Source organism: Aulostomus chinensis, chromosome 9 (genome assembly GCF_037954235.1).
Source record: "Aulostomus chinensis isolate RoL2024-O1b breed Wild chromosome 9, RoL_Achi_v1.0, whole genome shotgun sequence".
In the NCBI taxonomy this organism is placed as follows: Eukaryota; Metazoa; Chordata; class Actinopteri; order Syngnathiformes; family Aulostomidae; genus Aulostomus; species Aulostomus chinensis.
The window spans coordinates 11585052-11593063 of record NC_141328.1 but is presented as its reverse complement, the minus strand read 5'-3'; the positions used below and the strand labels follow the sequence as shown (position 1 = coordinate 11593063).

At 40.0% G+C, this 8012-nt stretch overlaps 1 protein-coding gene across 6 annotated transcripts in view; it reads left to right on the top strand.

Moving 5' to 3' along the window:
• The first annotated feature begins 3091 nt into the window (after window positions 1–3091).
• zbtb46 (zinc finger and BTB domain containing 46) overlaps window positions 3092–8012 on the top strand; it is a 57792-nt gene continuing 52871 nt past the window's right edge. For 3 of the 6 annotated variants that reach the window (XM_086213802.1, XM_086213801.1, XM_086213796.1), the window contains exon 1: window positions 3092–3256. The gene's annotated coding sequence lies outside the window, so the exon portion shown is untranslated. Of the gene's footprint in view, window positions 3257–4038; window positions 4273–4310; window positions 4405–5043; window positions 5120–8012 lie in introns of those variants that run through there. The other 3 variants (XM_086213799.1, XM_086213798.1, XM_086213800.1) reach the window with 3 other exon arrangements.

Sequence of the window (8012 nt, the reverse complement as noted above, 5' to 3'; positions counted from 1 at the left end):
TGAGGGAGGACTCAATAAAAAACTTGTCATTTTCCAATACTGATTTGGGTATCACCAAGCTGCACCTTCACACATAATGTTGTATCACACATTGTGCCAAATACTCCTTTGAGAAGCCTTCCCCCATCCCCTGCCTGCACCTGGAAGAGATAGTGTTCTTTCAGCCGCAGGCTCTGCTTTCAATACAAGGAGGGCTAGGATGGCACAAGCAACTCACAGCTGTTCCCCTTGGTAAATTGATAGTGAAGGGTAGTGGATGGAGATACGAAAGCACCTTGTGCTATTTTTATGACAGTTGTAGGTTTTTTCTGTTTAATTTGATGTGACCAATTATGACACTGAGTTGCTCAGCAGGGGGCATGTAAGGAGTGCAAATTAATGCTTGACTTGAATTTTTTTTTCCTAAAATGCATTTATGTACCTCATTCCTCTGTTGCAGTTCAAATACAAACTGTCATAAAGGGAAATGGTGTCACTTCCTGGATGTGTTTTTAATGCCATCCTCCAAGCCTCACTGATAATCTTGTGAAGTGAAAACAAAATGATCCCTTTTTTCTTTGAAATTCAAACTACAGTGGATAAAGCTGAATATAATGGAACACTGACAATGGCTTCTGACTCCACACACATTTCCAACATACCAATCACCTTGTATTTCAAGGACTCTTTCTGAGCAGAAGTGCTGCACATACACAGGCACAGGAGAAATCCTGCCAGCCCCACGCACTCTCCCCCCTGATTGGATTGCTTTGATAAGTGTTCCGGGGACAGAATACACATGTAAGTGGCCTAATGAAGACTAAACCCATCCATGGGCAGACAGAGGGAGAGAGAGGGAGTTGTGGAGGGGTGAGGCTGGCCTGTTGAGGTCACTCTTGTCATGTTGGGCAGATTGGAAGGCCACACTGGCGTGAGGGAAGGGATTGTGTTTGTAGACCATACCCAGAAGGAGAGAGAGAAAGTGTGTGTGTGTGTGTGTGTGTGTGTGTGTGTGTGTGTGTGTGTGTGTGTGTGTGAGAGAGAGAGAGAGAGAGAGAGAGAGATCTGTGCATGGGCATTATAGACCTACAGCCTTAATCCACATAGCCTGACTTTCTCCGCTATGTGGACTCGGCAGCAAACTACCCAGAATGATGAAGGCCCTGCTCTACCCCTGCTGTTTCATGCCACACATTGCTCTCACCACATACATTTGACACGCATGTTTTGCTGTGCCACTCACTCTCTTCCCCATTAACCTTTCCCACTTCCTTGAGCCTACAGCAATTCCTCCTCTCAACACATACACACACATATTTCTGAAGAAACAAGCCCATACACAGTTCCTCATTAATACAGACATTTACACAGAAGGTTCACTATAAAAGTGATGACAGTGACACTCAAAAAATATCACTCATTTACATTTATTCAAAGTTCAACTGTGCCATTTTTCATAAAAACTGTGCAGGTGTTGCCTGGCCTTCATGCATCATAATGAATAACATCTTTATCCATCTATTCACAACCGTTAAATTTCTAATTTCTTTACCAAAATTATATTATCTTTCACATACTCACAAATGGTTGTCTGTCACAGTATGTGTGGCCCCTCGATGGACTGGAAAACTGTTCACCGTGTAGATGTACACTTCTGGCTCCATGCTACTGTGAACGTGTGTAGAACTGGATGTGTAATGTAAGATATTTATATTTATATTTTTAGTTCAATTTGAAGTGTTTGCGGATTACTGAGCATACAGCCATGTAAATGATGTGGAATATACAAATGATGTGCTTGAATTTTGTAAATATTGTGTAGTCAGTGGCCTTTAGCTTCAAAATGAATATGTGGCTGACTTTGCTTTCTGAAATCAAACAGAGGTGACTCAGCAAGGCCAAACATCTCAAAAAGAAAACTCAAGACACCTATTTGTGAGTTCTATGAAGGCAAAATACATTTTTTTGGTTGAAGTATTGCTTTAAGATCTGATAAATTCATATGAACCAGAGTACTGCAGGAACACTAAACAAGTCAAAAAATGTGGGCAGAACTTATAACCCTCAATTCGTCAGAAATGTATTGCCTTACAAAAAGAGCATCATTGTTTTTAATCTTTACAACACTAATTTTGTTGTATTTTTTTCAAACTACTTGTACTTGCTGAGAGGTGACTGAGATATTTTGGCAACTGGGGTCAAACTCATCACTTATCTGAAGTACTTAAAAAATAACGGTGATTCAGGACCTGTTGGGGGCAGTGCTATAAAAACAACTATCATCATATTAATGAAACAGAACTCCGGCTTAGGAAATTTAAAAAGTTTTGCCTCATAATTTCCCCATGACTTTAAAAAGTGTCATAAGACAAATAATCATAATGGATGCGTGAAAGGGAGAGGTCAAGTGGAATTACCCCTGACTTTTCTGCCAAAAAATCAGCTTGCATGCTGCATATCACATGTCTCCCAAAGGTGTTTTCCAGCCAAACTGTGTCAAACTTTAAATGTCATGCTTTTTTGCTGACTGACTGGTGTTTTCTCGCTATTACCACAAGAGGGGGTAAGCTTTACTGAGCCGCGGGTCATTAGCCCTATGGCAACACATTCACAGGTTTGAAGCGTCATCCAGACAGGAAGAAGCCACTGTCTGATCGGGCACATCACTGTATTTTATTATTATTAATATAAATTTTAATAATGATTATTATATTATTATTATATGTAATGTAATATTATTATTATAGAAATAATACTAATTTTTATTATTATTGTTGTAATCATTATTATTATTGTTATTATTATCCGATGATTGTTACGTTCACCTTGACTCATTTCCTCTCTCTCTCTCTCTCTCTCTCTCTCTCTCTCTATATATATATATATATATATATATATATATATATATATATTTATATAAATTCACTCCCACACATACACATACGCACACAAACACGCACACACATACACACACACACACACATACACAGACGGGGGGGGGGGGGCATATACGTGAACATACGAGGAGGTGGGGGCGGCTCCTGATACCAAGACACGGAAAAGCAGGGGAGATAAAGAGAACAAGAAAGGGGCTGGTGGAGGGAGGGAAAAATCAGGGGGGAATAATACTTGAAGAAACCACACAGAGGAGAGGGGAGGCGAGGAAGGACAGTCTAGTGCTTTTGGACATCCCCTCCTTCCGTGTGTCGGGCTGTCACACCAGATTGGACTCCGACGAAGCGACACCGCGTCCACCCCAGAACCCATGGGGTAACAGGTATGTCTGACTTCCTCATCTTCTTTCCAAGCCTTCAGCTAACAGGTCCAGACGACAACCCTGGATGTCCACACAGCTCTGTCCGGCATGCCAACAATTTGTGTGTGTGTGTGTGTGTGTGTGTGTGTGTGTGTGTGTGTGTGTGTGTGTGTGTGTGCCACAAGCAGCGTCTACAGCTGATAGTTGGTGGGCGCGCAGGTTTTGACACATCCGCGACACAATGCAACTCTTCGCAATCGTGCCTCTGTTTAAGCTCATGTATGGAGGCCTGCTGCTGCTTTTTTTTATCTCAGAGAAATCATAGTATTATACAAATTAGAAAAAAGATCACGGCCGAATACCTGAGAGTGAGCAGGCGATGGTCGGAAAGCTTATACCTGCCTGCTCCGTACGTGACAGCCAGGTGCTGTCTGTTGCGCTTGTTGATATTTGGAGGGGCTGTCATTCATTGAGCGGCAGGTGCGGCTATGTAGCTACTTTATGTTTCCCAAACACTGTGTTATTAAATAGGCAATACTTCAAAGGAAAAAAGAGAGAAAGAAAATCAGTTTCTAACATGCATGCCAATTTAGTCCATTATATATATATATATATATATATATATATATATATATATATATATATATATATATATATATATATATATAGTAATGTCATGTCCATGCTTTTTCCGTATTTTTTGCTCAGGTGCATTTTTAAAATCGCAGCTGAAAGAGTTTATGGAAACCACCGGATCTTAAAGTTTTGAACGGGCATGACAGCACATTTCCACAAATACTGGGCCATATTTAGCAGCGATGCTCCCTGTAGCTGTCTGGAGGCGATTCAAGATTGAATAAAGGCTTAAACCCTCCCCCTTCTCCCCTCGATTAACCTCCAAAAGGGGGATTTCTCCAGCTGGAAATTTCTGCTGCGTCAACACCCAACCCCTGAGTTGTAGGCAGGCAGGCAGGCAGGCAGGCAAGACGGGAGGTTGTTTGCAGATGGTGCTCACTGGTAATTTTTCATTTTCAGAGGTACTGCTTATGATCATCTAATTTGTATTGAGATTGAAAAGTGTTGCATCAAGTGATTGCTGTTTATTGGAAGCTGGAAGCGTCTCTGTCCTTAGCCGCGCACGCGTGTGTGCTGTCTGCCCTCTTAGACCGGTCAGTTCCGTCTAGCTCCATTCTCTACCATATGAGAGGGGATCATCCCCACAACTCATGCTCTGTAGACAGTATAGATAAAGTTGGCCTGCTGTAAAGCGACCCTCTGTATATATTATGGAAGAATGACAAATCATTGTTTTTGTACTTGAGTTTGTCAAACTTTTCTGATGCAAGTATGATATTGTTGCTATTGGTGCAGGTATCAGCTTATAAATGTACACTTTGCATGGGATCATCTGACAGTCCATCAATGAGCTGTTATATCAGCGTTTATTCCCTCTTGTATGTGTGTGGAGCTCTGTACTATGGCTGGACTATTATCACTTTGTATAGATATTGTTTCAGCCTGATATCGTATTGGGTTTTTTTTTTTAGACTGAGATTTTTGTTGTCTAAATTAGTCCTAAATAGAAATTTTAATCCAATTTATATGCTGAAATCATGTGAAAATCAACCTTGCTGGGTCTGCATGATCACAACATAAGGAAACCCATTTTTGTCAGGCTTCAAGTTATTTTATCTTTAAATATAGGTTGGACAACAGTGAGAAGTAACTTAATTGTGGCTTTGGCAGAGGTTAGATGCTGGTCTAGTATCAGTTATATCCAAACAGGTGTATTTCTTCTTTGTATACAGAGCAAAAAAACGCCTCTGATGGCTTCAGTGTAAAAGATGTTTTTCTGCTCTTCTGTCAGCTGGCTTCGACTTCCAGGTCAGTTCATTGGTCTGATGGGTGTATTTAGCTGGATAGACAGATGTATTTAGCTTATTTTGTGTTTGCCCTCTTCCAAACTGTTTCTATGGTTGAATTTGCAGATGGTTCTGTGAAACATACTGCATGTATCAGGTTGGTTCAAAATTACACTTTCAATATAGTGTATCAGACTTCTCATCACCATGCAGGACAATAAGACAAAAATAGATTTTTATAAACCCAAACAGATATTGTGATATTTATTTTTCTCCATAATGCCCAACCCTAATAGAAGCTTGTCTTTACTTAGCTTTAAAGTGCACCCTCTCACGGCTGAAAAAGCATGTAGCCTACAGGCTTTTTGCCAATGGCTAACTGGATCTCTGGGATTAAAAGACCATCCAGCGATTTTTCCAAATTGTCTTAAGGCCTTTCTGGATTTGTCTGGTTGTGTTGTCCCTCCTCTTGCCAAGTTAATGGTTGGAGCTTGATATTATAAGCCGTCCAAAGACTTTTATTCAGTTACTCAATTATTGTAGGATTGTGCTTTTGTTTCCATCTGGGGTGTCTTAAGGAGGTGGTGTGTGTGTGTGTGTGTGTGTGTGTGTGTGGGGGGGGGGGCTGTGTATTACACTGACAAGAGTAAGGGGCTTGTGCATGAAGTGCACCTTCCATCTGTGGATTACTCAGGGACAATATGATACTGAACAAGACAACAGCCACAAGTGCTCAAGTCACCTGCCCCAGAGACTTCGGTTGAAAATTAGCCAATTTAGCTAAACTGGCATCTTTACAGGAATGTTTGTTAATGTGCTCTGTCTCTGTATATTTTAAACCAATAAACAAACAAACACAAGGATGAGTGGAGGAGGACTGTGGGTAAGATCAACTGAAAGATGGAAAAATATTAGCTGCACGTGTGCCTGCGGGATCGCAAAGGAGGTTTTGAAATGCTTTTCACTTGCACCACCTCTCATGAATGGACCCTTTTTTAAGCTGATTGGAAAAGATAAGTATTAAGTTTCCTTCCAGTTTTTTTCTGGGAAAAAACATCTTACTGTATGTGTGTCATTTTTGTTGAGGTGGCTTATGAAATATTGTTAAACAGAGGGGCTTGATTTGATGGTTTGTTACTATTCACTGTGTGTAGGTGATGCTGTAGTTTTTAGGCTGCAATATGTCATTGCAGGTTACTTACACCCTTGGGACAGTACAGTCCCCAGGGTGTGTGTTTATATGGACACAATGGTATTAAACTGTACAGTAACCTCTCATCTCATCTCATCTCATCTCATCTCATCTCATCTCATCTCATCTCCTGTCATTTTCTAGAAATAGAGAAAAGGGGTCAATTACTGCATAAAGCACATTTTTCCCTGTTAACAACCTTGTGCTCCATTAATCTCTTTGTCTCCATCCCTCTCTACCAGTTTTCTTATCGTTATTACCCCTTGGAGCCCATTTTTAATGGGCACACCTGTTCAGCTAACACAATGTAAAATGAACAGTTTACACTTGCATGTACACGTTGTATGCAGCATTTTCTTTGGAGTTATTTTATAGATAATGTCCATCTGTCACATTGTGAATTTTATCATTATGAAGTCTGGTTTCATGTCAAACATTTAAACATCGATGCAGGCCTGCTCCATCCCCCCTTCCATAATAGCGTCCAAAGCTTTTTAGCTTAACTGCCTCTATAGCACATTATGCTGTGCAGAATGCAGGTGTTCCTAATCCCCATGGGGTTACATGAAGGCAGTGGGGGATGTTTTGTGTGTGTGTTTGTGTGTAACAGCTGTCCACCTATCTAAAAAAGGCATCCTCCTATGAGAGAACAGGTGAGTTTAAGTCAGCCTCACCATAAACCACACACACACACACGCACGCACGCATGCACGCACGCATGCACGCACGCATGCACGCACGCGCGCGCGCGCACACACACACACACACACACACACTCACACACAGAAACACTCACTCCACTATTCCCTTCATGCATGTGCTAATATTTCATAATGGTGTGTTAGTGTGCACACACAGCACATATGTATCTGCAAATGATAGGATGTCAATGAATGGAATAAGCTCTTGTATTTATTCTTATATATTTTTTGTCACTGTATTTTCTGTTGGGGGGTAATTTGAGGCTCCCTCTTTTTCATTTTTAGAATCTGGGAGTAAAAACTGAAAGTCAAACACCAACACATGGATGATGCTAATAATAAATAAAAGCTATCTTTGTGCAGTCAAAGGGCAAGAATGCAGATTTTGTCTTTGGAACCATTCACAATGCACAACACCTTTGGATCAAACTTTCTATTGGAATATGTTCTGGTATGTGTTTCCATCAGGGTTTTTTTCTTTAAATTTTGGATTGGTACAATTTATAGCATTAGTTTTATGAAAATTTCCAGTAATTGTTTCTCCAATTATTGACTGACATTATATCAGCACTGAAATCGAATTAGCCATTAATCTCTTTGCAATGAACAACTTGGAAATGTTGGTTTTATGTGCTGTAACTTTCCCATCATTCATAGTGTCAAAACAAGTGACGTGATGATGACATTTTACTCATGCATCAGGTAATTCATCTTATGTTTTCAATTAACTTATTTCTGTTCACTGAGAACAAAGAAAGAAATTGATACATTATTGTCAGAGAGAAAATACACTGATTTCTAATTTTTATTTACAAAATAACATCTAATTCCTTATCTCTAATGCTGCCTAACACTAAGTGTTGTATAGTATAGTCTGTATAGAATGGTAAGTGGTAACCAAATTACTTATGTTTTCAAAGCTTGACATTTTCAAATATAAGAATAATTATGGCTTTGATTATAAAATTGTAAACCATCTAATGTATTTTAGCCCATAATGTTCATGTAGACTTCAGGAACGG